The sequence below is a fragment of the Equus przewalskii genome, chromosome 8, assembly GCF_037783145.1.
Source record: "Equus przewalskii isolate Varuska chromosome 8, EquPr2, whole genome shotgun sequence".
NCBI lineage: Eukaryota > Metazoa > Chordata > Mammalia > Perissodactyla > Equidae > Equus > Equus przewalskii.
This window is the reverse complement of record NC_091838.1, coordinates 25,977,876-26,001,038: the sequence shown is the minus strand read 5'-3', so window position 1 is coordinate 26,001,038 and position 23,163 is coordinate 25,977,876. Positions and strand designations below refer to the sequence as shown.

The 23,163-nt window shown below is 41.1% G+C and overlaps 1 protein-coding gene across 9 annotated transcripts in view; it reads left to right on the top strand.

The window, feature by feature from the left end:
• Positions 1-23,163, top strand: part of FAM110B (family with sequence similarity 110 member B) — a 152,823-nt gene that overhangs the window by 77,733 nt on the left and 51,927 nt on the right. For 7 of the 9 annotated variants that reach the window (XM_070630550.1, XM_070630556.1, XM_070630548.1 and 4 more), the window contains one exon: positions 12,447-12,535. The exons of 1 other annotated variant lie outside the window; for it this stretch is intronic. The gene's annotated coding sequence lies outside the window, so the exon portion shown is untranslated. Of the gene's footprint in view, positions 1-7,096; positions 7,338-12,446; positions 12,536-23,163 lie in introns of those variants that run through there. One more of the 9 variants, XM_070630549.1, reaches the window with a different exon arrangement.

Below are 23,163 nucleotides of genomic sequence, written 5' to 3'. Positions count from 1 at the left end.
AAAACATGGTATCATCTGAGAACAGAAGGAAAGCTAAGTGGCTCAGGACTGCTGCTACAACCTAACTCATAGCTCTTATTAGATAGTAATATCTAATTGTTTATTATATTATAATATCTATTATATTATTATATATAAAATTATTTAACAATATCCCATTATTATGCCCACAGTAATTAATTTTTTGTATGTAGGAACAAACATGGTTTTAGTGAGAAGAGGAGCAAAATAGGAGCCAGTTGAGTCTGGAGTCCCTGAGCAAGTCCCGTAACCATCCCAGGCCCCTTTTCCTCATCTCTAAACTGAGGATGATAATAATAATACCTCCCTGACAGCATTTTGGGGAGTCTCAAAGCAGAAAATGCATGTGAAACTTCCTTGTCAATTTAAAGACTCTGTTCAGGTTTAATCATTGGTGGTGTTTTATCTGTCTCCTTCCCTGGTTTGGAAGGTCCATGTCCTCATCCTAGCACAGTATTTGACAAATGCTGAGAGCTCAATAAATACTAGTTAAATGTCATTATGAGCAGAGGGAGGAAGTATGTAGATAACAAGGAACCCTATTTGAGAACTGAGTAAGTTCCAGGCACCAGCACAGGAGCAATGGTAACCTCTCAAACATGGGGTGTTGCCATGCAACGGGCAGCGTTCTCTGTGCTTTACAGGTAATTCCTATTTAATCATCACAAAAATCTTGCGAGGAAAGTTCTGCTGGTATCATTTTCTTGCTAGATGAGGACAGTGAGACACACATGAGGTTCAATAACTTGCTCTCGGGTGTTGGAGCTGGACGCCCTGTGGTCTGAGTCCAGAGCATGCCTGACTGTGGGCCGGCGCCTCTGGAGCCTCCTTGCTAGCACCTCAGCAGTGAAGGCGCTTGTAATTATCTTCAGGTTTTCGGTGCCCTGCACGTTGAAAAGCACTCGTGTTTCCTGAGTAAAGACATGAAATCCTTTCAGTTTCAAGTAATTGTTTTTCTTGTGGCCAAGAATCTTTACAGACCACCCTGAATGACATATATATTAAGATTGCCCCATTTTATGTGGAAAGTCTGAGTGGAAATACAATTCATGGAGAAAAAGCAATATACCCATATATCCATATATAGAGGACAAGTCTTCCTAACATAAAACTATGGTCTTTGCTCCTCTGCTCCTCCCCACTGTGAGAGTCTAAAGCTGTCCCCAGTTGGGACTCTATCCACCTTCCAACCTCCTGTCTTGCTCTGTGTCCCCGGGAACCTGTGTCCTCGATGTCTCAGGTTTGTCATTGGTCGGTGGTGGTGAACACACTAGAACATTAGGACAAATTCTGTGTTTGAAGAAAATGCCTGCCACAAATGCCCGAGACAGCATCTTAAGGTACACCCAGCGCGGTGGCTCCCCTTTCTGAAACCCCTGCCTTCCTGCAGGCCCGCAGGTGCTTCCTGCCTCCCTCACCTGTGGCTCTGGCAGGGGAGGGCCATATCCCAACCCATGATCACATAACAGGTTCAATATATATTTCCTGAATTAGTGAAGCAATATCACCTTAGTGTTTTAGGTTCTCAAGTAACTCTCTCTTCTCTGTCCTAAGCTTTTATTTCTTAAGAGCTACAAGCAGGATGCTAAGGATTAATCTTATTCATTATTTAAAATCACTCCCATTAAGGTATAAATCACTGATGTCTTAAACCACCGCAGTGGCTTTGTTGTTGTTAAAGAGAGTTGTTGGTAACAGTAATTTTTAATTGGCAGAACGTCCATTCATGCAGGGCTCTCTGCTGTCCACATGCCATTTGGACATGCGTGTTCTGAAATCAACAACTGCTTACACATGTATGAAATGTCCATGTGCATCCTACCTTATCAGCTGAACAAACCCATGTTTGACTTATAGACCTATATAAATATAAATGAAAGGATGGTGGCAGTTTTTATTTCTGGAGACTATAGAAGTCCTTTTATTATGCAGTGCTTAAATTTGTGTACAATGAGAGATTTTTTAAATTCCCTGTAATTGATTATTTGACTGTGTGATTAGGAAACAATTATTTGGGTAAAAATGAGCTGTTCTGGAAGGCAGGTGAATCAAAAAAGATGCTTTCCTAAGAATACTCTGTTCATGAGATGCAGAATAAAACAATCTTAATGAAGATTTTTCTGAATCGAATTGTTTGTTAGGCAAATAAGTGTGCTTTTTGCATCAAAATTTCAAAGCTTTCTGATGTTACCCTAATTGTTCAGTTTTCTCAGATTTTCAGGGAAAAGTCATTTTTGCACTACTGTATTCCAGCTCTCTTCTTAATTCTGTCCACCTGCACAGAAGCACCTCTGTGGATTCTTCTTAATTTGGGACATTGTACTGAATGCTGTGGTTACCATTTGTTTAGTAGGGTTGAGAGCTCACCTCCAGGGCAAGAGTCTTGTGTACTTCTTATAAAAGTACACAAGGCACTACAAGATGCTCAACTGGATTATAAACCGAGCCCCACAGAGGAGACTCAGGTGATCTGCTTATGCAGCCTGGCAAGATGATCGTCCAAACATAATCATCTTTCTTAGTGGGCAGCTTCCCAGGAGGCCTGAGAACGGACTTGCCCAATTGTGTTCTGTGCAGACATACAAAGGAACCTCTGAGGTCCTACTGAGGCATTGGGGTCACTTCATGGTAAACAGGACAGGATGCTAAGAGTCTGAAGAAAGAGGGAGATGAGAGCTACGCATGGCCTTTGGAGCAGCTGTAGTAATTTCCAGCAGCCTAATTCAATCGTTCCCAGCCCAGCCACATTACAACTGCATTGAGTGTCCTGTATGCCACGTTCTCAAAGAAAGAAAGAAAGAAAAGAAAAGAAAAGCCGATGTTTGGGTGTTAGGAACAGAAAAGGAAGGGACACCAACTATCCTTATGCTTTTTCACTGGTTGTCCTACACCCAGTAGCCAGAGCAGAATTCCATAGCCTGGGCATTCTTCTTTTCCTCGAAATGGGGGTAGGTGGCATGCTAGAGATCCTAGCATGGCTTTGAGGGAGCCAGCTGTTGGCATCTATGCCCAGCTCCTCGTGCAGTAACTTCCTGTTGGTGGCCTAAGATACCACAGTGGAAATGCTACAAGTTGTCTATCCCAACACTTGCTGGCCCCCACTCTCTGCGTGGGCTGGGTTGTTTGGCTTGTCCTGGACCATCCTGGGCTGCTGATCCCTGCTCCCTCCTTTGGCAGAGCTGGGAGTAGAGTTGAGCTGGGGCTTCCCCCAGCCAAATGAGAGAAATGTCAGCCATGGTGGCCCAGCTTGTGGTCAGGCTTCCCCATGCCCAGGTCCTCATGCCCAGGTGTTCCTCAGAGCAGAAGCAGGCCCCCTGGGTCCCTCTCAGCAAGTTGGAGTTTGATAAATAGCTGAAATGGAGACACTCTTAGTCAGAATCTTCAGACAAGTCTAAAGTTATCTGGGAGCCATGGGCTTAAACAGAATCGTTTTTATTGTGTGAACCCTGATTTCTTTTCCAAAGGAAGAAAACTCTAACAGTGTTCTGTATGGAAATTCTTGATACACAGGCTTTCCTCTCCTCATTCTCCAAGGTTAGAGAATCAAACAGAACTTGGGGAAACCCATTCGGTGAGGTAAGCTGTTTCTGTGGTGACTGTCTGCTCCTTCTTGGCCATTGTAGGAACTGTGAGATGTACACATTTTCATTCTTTTCAAGGAAGGATAAGTGAGGGTTTTGATTTAGAAATAATAAGAAACTATTAACTAGAAAGAACTGGAAGGAATTCACCAGCAGTCAGATTTCCAGACAGCTTGGACCAGACCCTTTTCCTCCTCTCATGTATGCAGTTTGCAGCTGTGTGCCCCCCCTCCCCCCCTTGTGTCCTCTGGCTCCCGCTGGCCTCTCCAGGACCTTCACAGCACTCAGCCCTCACCCATGCTCCAGCCAAAAGCCTGCTTCAGCCGCAGACCAGACTCTCCACCCAACTTACGTGCTTTCACAGCATCCTGCATTTCACAGCAGTTTCGTCTACCGTAATTACTCATTTGTTAATGAATCACTTAATGTTTATCTCCCTCGTTAGAATGGAAGCTCCACTAGGAGTCTGAGCACGGTCTCACTCCCTGCTGTGCTCCTAGTGTCCACCACAGTCCTTGCACGTAGTAGATGCCAAAAACTATTCATCGAGTAAATGAATGATTTTTCAGAATGAAGGATGAGTTGTCTGAAGTTCAAAGACAAAAGTGCTATTCCAGAGGTTAAAAAAATATATCGGCTCACCTCGCAGGGTGGCAATGAGACAGATCACCAATTAACTGTTACTCAGTTTCAGAACTAATATTGGTTCTCAGCATGTTGACAGATAAGATCTAAGAAAGGACAGTTTCTTCTTTCTCTTAGAAAGCGTCTGTTTAATGTCTTATACAAAACAGGCATGAGACAAATTAATCAAACAGCTTTTTAAAAGTACCTTTTTTTGAGCTAGCAGTCTGTTAAATGAAGAGGAAGGCAAAGTGGTTGGATGTTTCCTAGATAAATGCCTGGAAGTGTTACTGGTCTGTATCCTGGCAGCCTCCAGGGAGCTGTGCCTTAGGCCAAACCACTGAAGCCAGTTGCTCTTAGAGTTTTCGCTCCTGATGATGGTGATTGCGCTTTGATAATTCACATCGACGAGGCTTCGTGGTAGCACGTGCAGCAGTTATTTCCTTCAGCAGACTTGTCTCCATCCTATTTTCCAGAGTTTGTGGATGTGTCCACATTTCTACACAGTTGTTCACTCTTGAATTTATGGGCCGTGAGTTTCTGTGTTTTCCCTTGAAGTTTATGGGCCATGCCATTCCTCTCACTGGTTTATTTCCCAAACAGATTGTGGTGCACAAAGATTGGAGGATGAATACTGCCCTTTAGTCAATATTTCTTTTCCATGGCTACTAATTAATCCCTGAGAATATTTGGTTTCTTAGAGTAAATCATTATGGCTGTTGAAGATGTCAGCGCTTTGTAAAGGTTTTCAAATAAAAAGCAAGGCAAAACAAAACTACCGAAATGAGAAGTTTGCATATTATCATTGGATTGGAACTTGACTAGACCAATTTCTGGGAATTAGGAAAAATAAATTTAACAGATTAACAGATTTGATTTAACATCATCCCAGAACTGTTAATTTTGCAAAACATACCAAGAAGAAAGAAATGACTTTAAGGGAAAACAAATAAATAGGCTGCAGGGACATAGGTTGTATTCAACTAGACGTCTCTCCCTGTTTCACATAAATTTGTCATTTTAAATTTAATCAACCTCTTCATTATAGACTTTCCTCAATTTATATTCCATAGGAAACACTTTTCAAGTGTATAATACCATTTAATCTATTTTGCAAATTAATGAAAATTAATTATGAGACCAGACTTCCTAAAAATTCCTTTTAAGATTGGTTCATATAAAATTAATTGAAATTAGTGACTATTACATATCCAGAAAGAAGTAGGTGAAATAAGTTTTGTTACTACAGTGAATACCAATAATGGTTCTGTATGATTAATCATCTGCTGTTAGCTTGTCACCATGAATTATTTCTAAATGGTGTTTTTGACAAAGCTGTACGATGGAAAAGTGTTTCGGTACTTCTTTTTTGAGTAGTATGGTACTAGAAAAGAAGATAACCAATGTGGTATGATGAAAAGATCACTACTGTTAATAATAGATTAATTTAGAACTCACTCTGTTCCAGGCCTGGTGCTGTGTGCTTAGTACTTAATAGCTCATTGGCAATAATCCTGCAAGGTGTCTCCAGTACTGTCTCTGTGAGACACATAGGAATCCAGTCAGTTGCCCAAAGTTACGCACGTGGGAAGTACCTTATCCAGAACTCAAACACAGGCAGTCTGGCTGTTAGAATGCATGCTTTTTACCTATGCATCAAGCTGCCTCTCACAGGATTTGGCTACTAGAATTAATTTTACCATTAAATTGTGCAGTGGCCAAATTTTTTCCTGTTCTTTAAATATATAATGTAAATATGGTATTGGTAGTATAAAAATTAAAGGCTTATGAAAAACTCAAGAAAGGTCAAAAGGCATACAAGCAAGTGTAGTATACAGATCATTTACTTAAAAGATAAATTTTAATATGTGGAATAAAATCCAAGATTTTATTTTTCACTTTCCCCAAAATTTGTGGGCATGAATGCTTCTGAATCTGACCAGGAAAGTTTGTATTTTGGTCCGATACATTATTAGACTAACTGTATGGTCAAGTCTGGCTTGATTATCATAAATCATAGAAATGAACAGAATTTACTTTAAAATTTTATAGATGGTGGATTTCCAAATTTTTCTTAGCTAGCAGTTTTAGTCATCTTTAGCCTCAGAACCAGATTCAAAACAAAATATCTTCTCTGACAGCTGGTCATCATTTTATGCTTACTCTAGGCAAATTATTTAATACTTAAGATTGTAAAAGAACTCCACAATGACTTTAACTCCATAATAATTTTACCTGGATTCAAGAGTGGGCAAATGTCTTTAATTTTTGCTTTTACAGTTACTTCTGATATCTCTTTTCTGTCTCTGGTAACTCTGAATTATTATTCATCACTGTAGTCAAGATTATGATTTTTGACACCTTGATTAGCACTTTTCCACTCTGGATGGAAATTTGCATGGTATTTCAAACTACATTGAGAGATTAATTAGCACTTTAGGACAAATAAGTGGCAAATTGCTAATTGGGATAAATAAAGTGAGACAGATTTTATAGCACTACCGCTAATGTCTTCAGGGTATCGATTTTATTATTTATTCCCCAGTGCTAGAATCTGTTAAGTTTAAGTATGCTGGTGGTACTGTACATTGATTTAACCACTCTTTGTTTCTCTAGATTGGCGGAAAAACAAGAATGCACTTTAAAAATCACTTATAGTTTATAAGGTGATACATTAATCCTCAAAATGACAGGAAATCAAGATGATTTTGTCAGTGGGTTTAATTTATTAAAATCTAATTTGCTCATGTGCTTTGCTCCAATAGCTCTGTGCTAGCAAACTAGCTATAATTAGATTAGCAGCCAGCTAAACGCTGGTGACAGCCTGCGCCTCAGAGAGCATGTGCTGGATTCTGCATGAGCCTCTCCTCATTGGTTGCTAGCCTTGCTGCTCGCTGGTTTGATAGGTTTCCACAGTACTCTCTATGCTGCATTGGAGACATAGATACAGAGATACTCGTCTGTGTTCTTGCAACGGTGGAGGTGCTCAGCTGGTAACGTTAGAGAAGGAACAAGGCACTGAAGAGAAGGCGTTCGTCTTTGTTGTCAGAGCATCGGCAGTCTCCGGCTGCCCGCTGCCAAAGGAGATCAGTGAAGAAGTTTCAGTTCATGGTAATTACTTTGAGTCTTTATCTAGCAGGAAGAGCAGGGCCATGCATGAAATGAAGCGTGTTCATCATGTCATCTGTTTAATTTGATCTTGCTTTTGTTAATATCATGCGTATTCCAGCGTTCCATGCTAAAATGTGTTCTCCCGGAAAAGGCTTGGCTGGTAAACAGCCACCGTGTTCATGAAGGACTATTGTTTCTACCTGGATTCAAGAGTGCATGTGCTGGGGAGTGATTCTTATTGGTTCTCTTCTGTTTTGGAAAGCCTGATGTTGCATCAATTTGGGTGTCTTTGGAGATGCGTTTCAGTATCCGGTCGACTTTGTTTGCTTTGAGACCACACTCTCTTGAATAATGAGCAATCAAGGAGAGTTCAGAAACACACTTTAATTAGGACAGGGCAGTGATCCTCCTGAGTCGACAGAGGGTCTTAGCAGAAGTAATGTGCTATTGTTTCTTCAAAAGATGTGTGCAGCCTTCATTTTGGATGGTTTTCTTTGTTTCACCTTTTGTAGTTCTCATTAAGCCTTTTTGGTATAGAGAATGTTAGAGTATCCTATTCTGCCAAAAATACTTATAGGTGTGTATTCAGAAGTGCCAAGAGAATTTTTGACTCTGGGCTTTGTTTAAAGGGACGTTGCTTTTGGAGTGGAAGTGAAATCTCAGGAAGGTGGGGTTCTTCCCACTTAGACGGATGTTTGACATTTAAAAATTTCTGTTAATGGTCACGTGAATTTTTTGGCAAATCAAACAATAAATAATCTTAAGTTCTGTAATAAAGATGGTACATTCTGAAGGAAAAATCTTTAAATGGCCAACGCTGAGCTTAAAGAAACCCAAACAAATGCCATGCGAGTTTTTGCTTCTCAGTGCACCTCCTCCATGGAGTTCTATTTTATTCCAGAAGAGCCCCCTGCTACCATTTAGTCCCCAGACTTAAAAATTGATGTCCTGACCATATCAGACTGTGCGGCCCACAGAAACTTGTGTATTGAGTCAACGGTCACACGGCTGGCAGGCTGCCACCATGCGTCTGGTATCAGTGGAGAGCCCTGCTGATAGCTGAAAGCTGTCGGGAATTAGTTCGCTGCTCCTGAAAAGCCAAACGATGCCATTGAAGTATTTGGTTGAAATAACTCCTTTGGTTTAGAACAATATGCTGGTTAAGAGGGTTCAGTATATTCTTTGGTAGAGGAAAACTTCAGAATATTAGCAGTGCCTCACTCCCCCTGCCCCAAAATTCCCTCCCTAGTCCATCCTGAGGAGTGGTAAATCGTCTAGTGTAATATTTCTCTCAAAGAACAGTTTTAAGGAAAAAAATAAGGAATATTATGAAAGTTTGTCATTTGTTGTAATGCAGTATTGTCTATAATTAGAAAGTTTGAGAGTCGTTCGTTGCACCCCAGTGTCTCTATGACTTTAAGCAATCTGCAGTGTTTTCAGTGTTAAGATACCATGTGTGGCGCAGTGAGCATGGAAAGGGTCGCTCTGCTGAGAGGACTTGCTTCCCATTTGGACTCGCTCGCTGCAAACCACGCCTTGTCGGATTTCAGAAGGTGCGGAGCCATGGGGGAGAGCGCAGCTGAATAGAGTAATTTTGCTCTTCTTCCCATGTGCAGACCCCGCCTTCATTCTTTGCCTGATGCGCTTCCTGCTGCGGATACGGAGAGTAACCTTTCTGTGTATCAACAGTTAGTCTTGGACACTCATTTTGGGAAGAATAAATTGATATAATTCTATAATTGTCTCTCCCCCTCCTTCTCTTGATCTCCTAAAATCCTTCCTAAATTATCTTGGTCTTAGAGAATTACTAAGAAGTAGACTGCCTTAAAAGTAAGTTATTGTTGTCCAGCGTAAACATTGTCAACCTTCGGTGAGCAGACCCTGTTAAGCCGTGTGTCACGGAAAGCTTGGGAAGTAGTTCTAAGTGATGACTCTCAAGGGCTGGATCTTAAAAGACTTTCTGTATTTAGAAGGAACTTCTTACAAATGTAAATATCAATGTGTGTGTATATTGTGTAATATACTGTGGTATCCCAAAGGACCTCTCAACGTACATACTAAAGGGGCATTTTTCTAATAGCACTAAATAGAATGTTACTTACATTTTTGCAGAGTAACAATATCTGCACTTTTAGCTTCAGATGAATCACATCTTAACTTTTTTTTTAACTACATTAAGGGGAATCTTTATTTATTTCTGAGAAAAAATAAATAAATTTCTTGGACACTGAAATTTTTTTCTCTTCCCTTCTTCTAATTCTGTAGCTCTTTACTGATGAGAGAATGACATTTCTGACCAATCAAAAATAGGTCTATTGGCGTGAACTAAAGTATAAAACATAACATTTTAAAAGTAAAACATTATCTGTTGTAAGTGATACTTTCTAGCTTTTTCTCTTGGGGGCTTATAATCACAGCAGGAAAAACGGTAATCAGTTTAAAAATGAAATATCATTCCATACAGAATATGATGTGCCACAAAGCAACTTGGGCTGAACAAGGCCTGAAAATAATTGTGAAAAGGAAGGATGTAAGAGTTCCAGGGGAATACGTATAGGTGGCTTTGTGGTTCGTCACTTGGGCATCTGTGATATCAAAAGAACTAAGGGATATTTGTCATTAGCAATTGATAAATATTTCAGGGTTGACCCTCCAAAATTTGCCTGGATTGGAAAAATATTTGAAGAAACATTAGGCCTCTCATCTAAGTGTATTTAGTTTTTCTTTCATTATTTTATTCTGTAATTGTGGGTATCTTCCACGTACTAGATTCTGTGCTAAGCGTTAGTGAGGGAAGATGGAGGGCACAGCCCGCCCTGCCAGAAGCTGCCTGTTGAGGAGGAGAGACAGCGAAATAAATAGTAGGGGTGCAGGGAGCAAAACAGAGGCACTTAGCTTGGCCATCCTAAGGAGAGGTGACCAGTTCTTTAGAAAGGTGGAGGAGGGTGCCAGGGAAGTGTGCAGGAACAGAGAGAGTAGTGCCCAAAGCCTGTTTCCCATCCATTTTGCACTACATCCACTACTGTTAATGTTAAGTAAGAGTTGGTGAGGACCACAGATGTCTCATATTCTATATTGATTTTTGGTTTCACCATGTCATCTTATTTGTGATCTCTGATAAATGTAATAAATATGAACTATCATTTCTTTTCTTCCTCCTACTACCTCTTTTCAGAATACACAGCACATTATTCCATGGAAGTATTTGTATTTTAATAGATTTACATCACATGGGATTTGAAAATTTTTTTTAAAAGTACCCAATAATTTAAAAAGGCATCTTAAGGGGCTGGCCCCGTGGCTGAGTGGTTAGGTTCGCGCGCTCTGCTGCAGGCGGCCCAGTGTTTCGTTGGTTCGAATCCTGGGCGCGGACATGGCACTGCTCATCAGACCACGCTGAGGCAGCGTCCCACATGCCACAACTAGAAGGACCCACAACGAAGAATGTACAACTATGTACCGGGGGGCTTTGGGGAGAAAAAGGAAACAATAAAATCTTTGAAAAAAAAAAAATATCTATAAAAAGGCATCTTAAAGGAATCAGAAAATTCTTTCATTACTGTTGTACTCTTAAGTAATTTAATGATTACTCTGGAACTATTTGCTTTGCCTGGAATTATCATTTGCTATTAGATGCCTGTTGACTCTTTTATTTAGTTGACTTTTATTTATGTTGTATGTACTCATTAAAGACAAGCTTATAAAATTTGGGTTTGGATTATAACACCTGCATTTAACCTTACTGTGTTTAAGGCCTACTGCTCTCCTTATACATTTAATTTAAATTAGACATATTTTAAATCTTGCCAAATTTGGAGGGCAAGTCCACTTTACACATCATATATTTGCTTTAGATCTTGCTGCCAGTAAAATGTCTACATGAAAAGAGACTCTGCATTTCCGATAGTGCAGGATCCTCCTAATTCTATAGTGTTTTGCCTTAGTCAGGCTTCCTCACTTACTTTTTCACAGCCCGTCCTTGCCCCATCCTACTCGCTGAGTTGGAAGTATCATTCTTCAGAGCTGATTGCCAAAGCCGGCAGCTCTCTGACCCTGTGGCCTCTGGGAAACAGCTCCTTTCTCTTTTCCTCGTGTCTCTGATTGTTCCTTCCCTCTCTCCATTTCTACCCCCCTTTTAAGTAGACATTCTGCAAGGTTCTGTCGTTCATCAGCTTCCCGTCCCCTGCTTTCCCTTGGTTGGTTCATCCATTGCCACAGACTTAGCTGCCACTTCTGTCCTCTCATGTCCCTCTGCTCCAGCCACACTGGCCTCTTGTGCTTTCTGCCTTGGGGCCCTGGCTGTGCCTCTGCCTGGAATGCACTTCCCCCAGTAGAGCCATGGCTTATTCCCTCACTGCCTTCAAAATTTTGCTCAAATATCTCCAGCTGCCATCCTGGTGGGACATTCTGAGTTAGTATCTGTTGTATTTAGTCTCCTGTCTGGATTGTAAACTTGGAAATCAGAGATTTATGTCTTAACTCCCAGAGTCTTGAACAGAACTTGGTCTGTAGAATGTGCTCAGTCAGTACTTGAATGAATGTCGAATGAGTGACTATCAGCATGGGAGTGTTACAGTGCAGGTGAAGGGTGATCCCGTGGCTGTCAGGAGCTCTGCCCCAGCCAGCTGAGTGGTTTGTACCGAGCCCTAGAGCCTAAATGGGCCTCTGTTTCCTGTTCTGAAATGAGGATTGTGTACCAGATGGGCTTTAAGGCCTTTTGGAATTCTTAACACTCTGTCCTACCTTGGGGAGGCCCAAAGTGGGGACGGGCAGAGCAGCAGTTCCGAAATGAGATGATGTTGTGTAAACCTTTATTTATATGACTTCTCACAACTTGATGTTTTATATTCTTTTTTCTGTATAATTGCTATCTGTGGTTAAATGTCTCCTCTAAAAAAAATTTGAAGTGTGCAAAACACTTATCTTCTGACTGAAAAAGTATGTAAAAACTAACAATTTTGGTTAACTAACATGTTTATCTATTTTTTAAATTTGTTGACCAATTTTTAAAAGAATCATCACTTTCTGTTGCTATATATAGTATTTAATAGCCTGCCTATTTTTGTCAATTACAAAGGCAGTCGCAATCTTTTTCTTCTCTATTTTTAGATATTTCGTGCTGCAGAGAGTACTTCAAGACAGGAAGGATTCCCTGTGTCTTCTGCCTACCTTCTCTAAAATCCTCATTCCTCTTTCAAGTAAGTGTACTGCTTTGCTTTGATCCATTCTGAGCAGAAGGTATTGATTCACTCTGAAAACTGGTGTCATTATTATGTTAAGACAAAGAGGGTGAGGTTTCAGATATTTCGCTGTTTAACAACAACAACAAAAAAGAGTCCCACCTTTGAGTCCACTGCCAGAACCACAATACCAATAATGGTGATTTGCTTTGCCAAGGGTTTCCAATGATGTGTCTTCTATGTATCTGCTAGTATTATGCTTTCTTAAATGCTGTGTTATATTTATCAGTAATCTCTCAGATATTTAGAAGTGCATGGATTTGAAGACAAAATTAAAAAATGAACATATTTACACTCCAGTGAGAAGTACACTGTCTGTAGTTGGGGAATGAGATGGTGTTTTCTGACAGGCCAGATAATGTGGGACTGGCAGCAAGTGCCCTGGGAGAGATTTTTGCAGTATGGCCTCCCAAGGGAGGCTGTGTCAAGAGGGCAGAAGCTAACGCCAACTGGGAGACAAACTGAGAGGGTAGGGCAGGTGTTGGAGGACAGCCAGCGGACTTGGGAATGTGCACGCTCCATGGAAGACACTACTGGGTACATGGCCCCACGTCCACACCATTCCCGGATTCCTTTCTAGTTTCCACAAGCTGATGGAAAGCGTGGAAACATCCTATAGCCAGATCCATCTTCCCACGAAGGAGCTGAGGAAGTGGATGAACAGTTGTCAAGGTCCAGATGGTTCCTCCCTTTTACAGAGGGGCTGGGAGTTCAATATCACCAAATGAAGAGGTTGGGAATGTTTAGGAAAGTGGGAGACAGCTCTCCAGTCTCCAGCAGTAACCTGAGGAGTGGTAAAGAGCAGCCCTCACGAGAACATACAGGCTTAACCTCGGTGCCCATATTCCAAGTGATCACATGCTTTGATTTGATTGACAGCCTTCTTGAGCCTCCTTTTCAGCATCCATATGTCGTGTGCCATTGCCTATATAGTATGCCATGCATTTTATAGTTGCATATAATTATTGTTGCATTATGCAGGACATTGTTAGGTAGAGGTTAAGAGGTTATTGCTTTCCAGGAACCTCAGACTCTAACTTAGGCTGACAAGTAAGAATCAACCTGTGCCAGGTGGAATTCTGCAATCTCTGGAAAGAGAGGAATTAAAGGAAAAGCCAACAACACCCCTCAGTGATCCACCCTGAAATTTATCACTTTTATCACCATATGACTTTATTTTCTTATGCCAGATATAAGATGTTCTGATATGAAAGCTTGGGCTCTGGTTGGCTAGAAGGAACTCAGCCTCTCCCATCCCCAGGCCTTACAGAGCCGAGCTTGTAGAATTGCAGCTGAGCACAGGTGAATTTAATGGGGAATGCCTTCTAACGGGCTGTGTTCTCTACTCTGCGTCATTCTGGGGAACCCATCCCTGTCTGCCCTCAAGTGAGGGGGTTCCTGGGACGTGGGACGTATAGTACTAAAAGCCAGAAGAGTCACCAGTAAACCAGGGCCTGTTGGTCCCCCTTCTGATTCCTAGCAGCCCTCCTCTCTGGTACACAGCCGTGTGAGGTTAATGCTCACCAAGCTGGCTCCTGACAGCAGTTGAATTTGCCGCCCTAGTGGCCAGGAAGGAACTGGGGTTGAGTAGACATGGTTCTAACTTCAGCTCCACTGCTTACTAACCCTGCAAATGGAGTTGACTTCTCTGAGCCTCTGCTTCCTGTATACCAATAAGAATAACAGCAAGCCAGTAGGAGTTTGGGGAAGGTTACATGACAGCTCTGGGAAGTGCCTAGCACAGCATAGGTGTGTGAGAAGTGGGGGCCCCTCCTTTCCCCTCAAGATGAACTATTTAGAGAAGACAGTCAGTACCTTCACAGGCATAACCATTTTGAGCTTTGTCAATATTATTATTTGGCTAGGTCCTGCATCAGAAAGATTAGCAAGATTTCAACCATGCGACTCATAAGCATAATGTCGGTGGGTTGTAGACACTAAATCTTGGTCCCTATATCTAATTCTTAAATCGTGTCAGGTCATTGTGTGCAGGTCACTTTCTGTTGTTTTTCTATCAGTTTTCCCATAAATAAGATAGAAATATTTTTTTAAAGTGCTCTAAAGAATGTCGTGAAAAGCCGAGTTTTTGTCTTATTACCCAAATATTTTCAACTGTTCTAGGCGATTATTGTATTTAAAGTTCATTAAAACTTTGTTTTTTTCTAAGTTCTTAAATTTCAGATAAATGACCTTGTGAAGACATATAACAATACATATTGTTATTGTCATTAACATTTTTCATTACTCCTCGTGCATTCAAGATTATTTTCAGAGTACAAGGTGGGTCTTTTTTTTTTTAAGTGGTTCCTTGTTTAAGGAAACTAAAAGAGAAGATAAAGGCATAATATAAAAAGACCTTGTAATGTTCTTTTCGTCAAACCTCTGAGTTTTTTCAACCTAGAACATGAAGGCTCCTGTGTAGTATATATGTAAGCCATCTTTAAAGGAATATACAAACGCCAGTTTCTGTGAGTTACTCATGTGACTGCAATTGCAGGAAATAATTTACAAGGTCCTTTTGTTTCTGATTTCGTGTTATCTTAATCAAACGTAAGTAATTGATAGTTTCTCCTGGAAAGTTTCCTTTTAGAAAACTTCTCTGGGATGGAGTTTTGTTTTTTATATTGTGAGTGTTAGATACTTGAGAAATTGTTGGGAGTAAAACCAAACTTTGCACATTTTTTTGTGTGTTAAATAGTCCTGACCAAAAAATATATGTTAGTTTTCCCCAAATGCCTTTTTTTTTTTCCATTTTTGTGTTTCCTAAAGCTGGTCCTCCATAGCGAGTGATTTGTTCCTTGTCCATGACTCATCCACCTTTCACGCCAGCATCTCTGACTTTTGCCTTTTCCAAGATCAGCTCTTTGCCAAGCGAATGACTCAGAGCTCAGGTTCCACAATACCGTCAGGTGTGGCTCCTCTGAAGCCGTCTCAGCTGACTTTGAGCAAGGTCTCCCTCAGGAGCCAGCTACAGTAATGAGACCCACTGGGCGATCTAACCGAGCCAGGCTTTTGACCTTGCTTGCTGGTTTTTGAAAAAAGAAGAGGAAGAAGAGGAGGCCTCGTCTGGAAAAAGTAGCTTGGTTTTTAGTTGTTTTATTCTCTTTATCCACAAAAATCGTACAGCCTTCTGGAAGGATAGATATAGAGATACTCATCTCTCTAAAATACTCCTATACTTAGAAAATATAATTCTGTTTTTGAAGATTTAACATATATTTAATACGAAGTTCAAGAGGCCACACTTTAAATTATTAAATTACCAATTAAGTTACTTCGTATATTTAAAATGCTGTTTTTTTAATCAAGTGAAAGACAAATTTTGTGTTACTGTGGAAAGTTTTTGGTGGTGGTTGTTCATTAGGCTGTCACAATGTCAGTTCATTGTCAGTGTGGTCATTGCTTTGTACAAAGAGCAGCAGAAAAGTTAACTCCATCATCTGTGGAAGGCCTGCTCTAGGAGCACTGTGCTGGAAGTGTGCTGAACTCAAAAAAGTAAATTGGCCAGAGTTTTACCCGCAGAACAAGTTTATTTGGGAACAAGTAAAAGAATTGCAATTCAGGATATGCACACTATGGCGGACCATAGGCAAATCCAGAGAACAAAGGAGGGGCGCTTGCTTTTATAGAGAAAAAGGGGAGTTGGGAGAGGCTGTAATAAATGAAAACTCAATTGGAGGAAACTGGGAGGCCAAAGTGTAGAGGCTTCTCATTGGCTAGGTTGCTACAGTCTCTCATTGGCTGGGCTGTTGCCAGGCCAGGGGGAGAAATCTTCCTTCCTCTGCTAGATGGTAAAGTGGAAAACACCTTCCTGTTGGAGATGCAAGCATACCTCTCTTCCTGTTGGCAGTAACTGGCAACTTATGCTAGAGTGTGAGAGCTCCCCCTACAGGTCTTCCCAACTCTAATTTAGTTGCGATTTCTTCTATTAATTTCACAGACGTCATATGGCTCTGCAGTTTTCACTTGCCCTGCAGAGAAAGTATTAGAATCTTCTTTGTGTAGATGAGGATATAAGAACCAAAGAGGTTAAACTTCATTCCAAAGGGCAACCATGTGGTAAGACAGACGCTGGGTCTAAACTCCAAGTTTACCCCAGGCTCTCCTATTAAACCCCTTACCAGACCTTTCACACCATTTGATTTCTTTACAATGATGGAGTCATAAATGGAACAGGAAAGTTGGTTGAGGGAAATTGGGCAATGGGAAAGGTGGAGTGGGAAAGTTACAGGAACACATGGATGTCTGCTAGAATATTAGAATGATTTCATGGAAGTCGTCAATTAATAAGAGAACGGAAGAGACCAAACATCGAGGAATGACAGAAAGAGACCATAAGAGCACACACGTTAGAGACAGAGGAGGACACGTGCAGAGTGATTGCATTTGTGCCAGGAGAAAAACTAGAATATCAGGATTTTCACATTTTATGTATTCTCCAACCTGTTAAGTGTCTGCTGCCATCATTGGTTTGGATTGAGAAAGCGTTCATGTGTTCTGACTGCTCAGAGAAGTTCAGAGAGAGACCATGCTCCCCAGGACCATGTGATTAGTGAGCACTGGAGTATCCTCTCCACGCTGGTCTCTCTCTTCAGTAGCCTAGTGCTGTAGTCTGAATGTTTGTGTCCCATCCCCCCAAATTTGTATGTTGAAATCCTAATGCCCAATGTGATGGTATTAGGAGATGGGGCCTTTGGGAGGTGCTTAATTCGTGAGAGTGGAGCCCTCGTGGATGGGATTAGTGCTCTTATAAAGCAGGCTCCAGAGAGATACCTTGCTCCTCCTGCCGTATGAGGACACAGTGAGAAGTTGGTAGTCTGCAGCCCAGAAGAGGCCCTTCACCAGGATGCAGCCATGCTGGTGCCTTGATCTTGGACTTCCTGCTTCCAGCACTGTGAGAAATAAATGTTTGTTGGTTTATAAGCCACCCGTCTGTGGGATTTTGTCATAGCAGCCCGAACAGACTAAGACACCTAGGATAAAAGTATGTTGAATATTCAATTCTGCTTTTCTTTTGTGTATCTGTGTTCAGAGATGCAACAGAAAACCTGAAAAATACTCTTAATCCTCATTTCTTCTTCTTTGAGAACTCCTCCTACTTAGCAGGGGAGGAGATGCTGCTTTCTCGGTGCATGGTCTTTGGGTAGTATTTGGACTTACCTACTCTCACAGCTTCGCATAGCACTGGTCCATCATCGTCCTGACATATTTATCTCTTGACTTTACTTGAGTCTGATGGGTCTAATTCTCTGTAGGAGACATTTACAATAGAGCTCAGCATCATCCTTGGTCAAAGAGAAGCAGTTTTCACCATGACAGTCAGTCCTCGGGAAGGAAGCCCATTGAGTGACTCCCGGTTCTTTACTACACGTGCCCAATCAGGCATCAAGCCTTGGTGACTTTTCCTCCGGCATCATGCATCATTTATTGGTGTTGCCATCTCTTCATCACCAGAAAACTCCGATACTGACTTAAGCTTATGCTAGTCAGCCTGCCTGTAGTCTCTGCTCTCAGACCAGTCCATTTAGTAACCAGAAAATTCTTTTGCAAACACTCTTTTCATTGTATTACTTCCCTGCTCCAAAACCCTGTTTCCCCCCAGTTACCTGTAGATCACATTTAAATTTCAGAGCCTGCCAGGTAAAGCCGCCTCTCCACTGGGCTCTCCACATTTATCCAAAGTCAGTATCCATTATTCTTCTCATGTTCTTCACACACTGGGCTCATCAGAGTTTATGTGTTTTTTCTTGCCTGGAATTCCTTCACAATTGCTTTCTCATGAAGTCCAAAAGTTCCTTTCAGACCATGTCCAAAGTTACTTTTTATTTTAAAAGAAAGCTTTTTAAAGCAAAATCCCAGAATTTTTACTATTCATTCAGTGAACAGGTTTCTTCACAATTTATGTACTTTTATAAGTAGTCTTGAAATTATTCTTTAAGCATTATATGATTCTCAAATTATATGATAAATTCATTAAAAAAATTTTCCTTAATGAAATTGTCCCATTCACAACAACATGGATGGACCTTGAGGGTATTATGTTAAGTGAAATAAGCCAGATAGAGAAAGATGAAGTCTGTATGACTCCACTCGTAGGTGGAAGTTAAACATGTGGACAAAGAGAACAGATTAGTGGTTACCAGGGGAAGGGGGGGTGGGGGGTAGGCACAAAGGGTGAAGTGGTGCACCTACAACACGACTGACAATAATGTACAACTGAAATTTCACAAGGTTGTAAACTATCATACTCTTAATAAAAAGTAAAAAAAAAATTTTTTTTCCTTAACGCTGTGAATGCATGGGCTTTCAGTGGTTTGAGAGGATGAATAAACAAGCAGTGCTCTTCCAAGCTACCTCAGGCATCCAGATAGTGCACTGTGAGAACATGGGCTGGGGTTGAAATCCTAGAGGAGATTTTAGGTCGTTTTGCAGCCTTAGCACAGTTCTGTGAGCTGATTAACTTTCTGAGGAGTAGGAACGAAGTAATTTACTAACCTGGGAAGCTCTTCATAAAAATAATTTTATTCAACAACACAGAAGGGAAAGCTGTTGTCAGTTCTTAAATATCCATAATAGAGTGATATCTAAAGTGACGTATAGAAAACATAATCAGGAGGAACATAGCAGCATCTCCTCTGAAGGGAAAACAGACCGACTGACAGCAGGAAGCACAAGCAGAAACTCGATCGAAACCCCGCTCATTTGTGAGGCCCGTTTCAGATTTCCCCTCCTGTGTGAGGGTTTTCTTATCTGGAAATCTCCATTTATTCAGAATTTACATTCTGTGGGTTCATAGTCCCTTAAGGCTCTGAGTCCATAGTCATATACTTTTTTCAGTCTCTGGGAAGGTAAATGGCACTTATCATAATCTGATTTATGTTACAATAAGTTGCTTCTGCCTCTTTCTAGTAGATTATAAGCAGTTTGAGAGTAAGAGTTATGTTTTAACTTTTCATCTTTAGAATACAGCACAGAATGTAGCAAACCGTAAGGATTAAGAATGGTTTGTGGACCTTTAAAGGGCTGAAGGACTTTTTGTGCATGTAAAGGAAAGTCACTGTAAGTTTTTCGTCTGCCTTTTTATAAGCTCTGATAGCAGCATCTACAGATATAAGACATGGTGACACGGGGAGTTAACAGGGGCAGTGGCATCATTTCACTAAAAGAGTGAGAAACAGTCTGCTTGTGGAGAAAGGAAGGAGAAAACAAAGTCAGAAACAAAGGAAGAAAAGAACAGGAAAAATTGAGTTGTTTGTAGTTCAACATTATGGTATGGAATTCTAAGAACTTGAGCTTAAACTCTAATCAAAGTAGGGAATAATCAAGGCATAATTAGTTTTATGAAAAGGCTCTTTAAATCTGGACTCCTCAACTGCATTTAAAATACGGTTTTATTTACAAAATGAAGTTTAGATACAGTTCTGTTTTTAGCTCTAATTGAGTGTTCCACAAATTCAACATTCAAAAACTCAATTATTTGTGATTGGCTCAAGTTCAATAATTGCCTTGATTCTGCAGTTTGGGGGAGGTACCACCTCAAAGGACCACACGTTGGAGCTGATGAAGGATGAAGAGTGAGCGCAACCATCCCCCACTCTTCACACTCACCTTCACGTCCTGTCTCTGTGTTAATCCAGTCATCATTTCCATTGAAAAACGTCTATCTGGGGGGCCGGCCCAGTGGCGCAGTGGTTAAGTTCGAACGTTCTGCTTTGGCGGCCCAGGGCTCGCCAGTTTGGATCCCAGGTGTGGACATGGCACCACCTGGCAAGCCATGCTGTGGTAGGCATCCCACATATAAAGTAGAGGGAGATGGGAACGGATGTTAGCTCAGGGCCAGTGTTCCTCAGCAAAAAGAGGAGGATTGGCAGCAGATGTTAGCTCAGGGCTAATCTTCCTCAAAAAAAAAAAGAGACAAACTCTTTTCAAGCATCACTTTAATGGCAGTTGGCCTATAAATAGTGTCAGTTTCTAATTTTAAGTGATTTTATAAGATTCTCATGCTTTCTTTCCATCCAGTTAGCAGTGGACTTGAATTTCAATTTTTTGAAATATGACATATTCACTAAAAGCTTAGCACCCCATTCACCCTATCACTCTCCATCTCCTAGGTAAAGAGGGGGTTGTGAAACCTCACTCCTCACCTGTTAATGTTGATTACTTCTCCAGAGGTTCCTCTCAGGTGCCAGTGGAGTTTTTATAATGTCATTACTGGGCAAATTATGGTAAATAGCCACCAAGTAGCATTAGATTCTAAGCACAGCACAAGGAGTAGCTCCTACCCTCTGTTCTCCCAGGACACCCTCGAGGACACTCTCGAGGACACTGTCTTACAGGTACGTCAGCGTAGTCATCCCTGATCATATGAGGCACACAGGTCGGGCAGTCAGAGTCGCGATTGAGGCCTGCCTCCCTGACCCCAGCCCACCGCCGTCTCTGCCTCTCTCTCAGGCTCTGCTCTAAACCTGGCAGCAGACAGCAAAAATAGGAAAAAGCAGGGCTTTGTTTTCTTTTCCTCTCTTACTTTTATTTGTAGTTCAACATTTCATGCTGTGTTTTTAAGGAAAAAAATCTCCCCCTTTCCATTTTTGGTCATACCCTTCCACTTAGCCAACCAAAAAATGTTGGAAAACTGATACCCTTATAGATTTAATTTAAGCTTTTGACCATTGGCTTGTCATGAACAAGAAAGATTTGTGCATTTGTTGAACTCTGGCCCGAAAAAGTTTCACATTAGTTGTTTTTAGAGAGTGTAATGAATTTTCCTGAAATACACCTGGCACATGTATTTACAAAGCATTTCAAGACTATGTTCACTTTCTCCCCCACCAGACGTATATTTTCTGTGCTTTGACCATTCCGCAGGACTTGGCCCCGTTATGCAGTGTGCTGCATTCTGCTTTCATGGAGCTGTTGATTCCTCACTGCATTCCTTGTGTGCTGCCCATTTGCACATGTGGCCTTGCCCACTATACTGGGGTTTATCAGCTGTGTGCAGTGATCACTTTCACAACTGGATCTTCAGCCCTTCTAAGGTAGTCTCCAGGAGTGCTAGGCCGAGGTAAATTGCCTCATCTGGAGCGTTTGAGAGCATCTCTCTCTTAACATACTTTGGTCACTAAGCATTCGACTAAGAGATGCTAATTTACGATTAAGGAAAAATATATGAATATGTGACTGTAGGTCTCCCATTAAGAAACAGGAAATTAAGAGATCACTTAAGGACATTTTATGCCAAATTTGCAGCATTTTAGAGTTTCTTATTATACCTTGCTAATGATACTTGACATTATACATGTTTGCAATGTATCTTATTATCTTAAATACAACTATGTTTCCAAGCTCTATGATCATTAGACATTTCCCTCCAATCGATCTCTTATTTTTAAGCCTTTTGAAACCTGGTTTTGAAGTGCTATTTGAAGTCTTCTTATGTTTTAAACTAAGTAGCCACTTTATTGGCACTTAGCCTTGTACGTAAGTAGGACCACCATGTGCTTTTTAGGATATTTCATAGAAAGTGCTACTTCTCTTTTAAACTTGTGCATTGTTGCTGTGATGTGTAAAATACTTTACAAACTGCGTCTTTTGGTTTCCAGTCAGTAATGGATGGTGATGCTCTCTGAGTACATTTCAATACTAATATATTTCCCAGGGAAGACAATGGAATGTAATAGCTCCATAGTGTCGTGACTTACATAATGTTGCACACGTAGAACAATGTGGAGCTGGTGTTTTTCTTGGCATTTATTGGGCGCTTTGCAGGGCCAGTCATGGTGTCAAGTCCTTTATATGCGTCATCTCCCCTGATTCTCACAACAGGTAGTTGTTGGAACAAAGCAGGTAATCACGGGGCGAGATTTGAGCCCATGTTTTTCTGGCTACAGATCCATCCTTCTTACAAACCTTGCCAAAATGTGTCGAGTGTGATAGTTTTTGTGCACCAGGTGTTTCTCAGTCTTTGGAGGTAAATGCTTTCTTCCTATTTAGAAACCATATTCTTTTGACAGGTTAGATTTACTGAAGGTTTGTCTGAAAAAAAGAACTTGCTGTAGATGCCAACGAAGACTTCCCCTTCAGGCTTGTTTATTGGATAGTGGCCCCAAAGAGACCAGTGCTCTCCATCACCTTCATCCTCATCTGGGAGCCTTCAGATGGGTCTCCTAACTTCTGGGACTCAGGTCACAGGACTCTGCGCCCAGCTGTCTGATTTGAGGCTACTGATGCAGCAGTAGCAATTTGCATTCTCCTTAAAGACTTAGACATTTTATAAAGCACTTTCACTTCAACAGTCTTGAGGAGTAAGGGGGAACTATTATCTCAACTTTTAGATGAGGCAACAGAAGCGTAGGAGAAAAGTGACTTCTCAAAGTTTCATTGCTCACAACTGGAAAAGCCAGAATACAAGTTCATCTGTCTCCTTCTACATCACAACTCCAAATCGAGACCTCTGTCGGGGGGGCAGCACCTCATTTGCTCATCAGTAGAATGAATGAATTAAACTTCACCAGTGGCTTTCAAACTCTGTTCTCTGGAGTACCAGAGGCTTCAAGGCCAGCAGGGCATTGAGATTGCAGCCTCTGCTT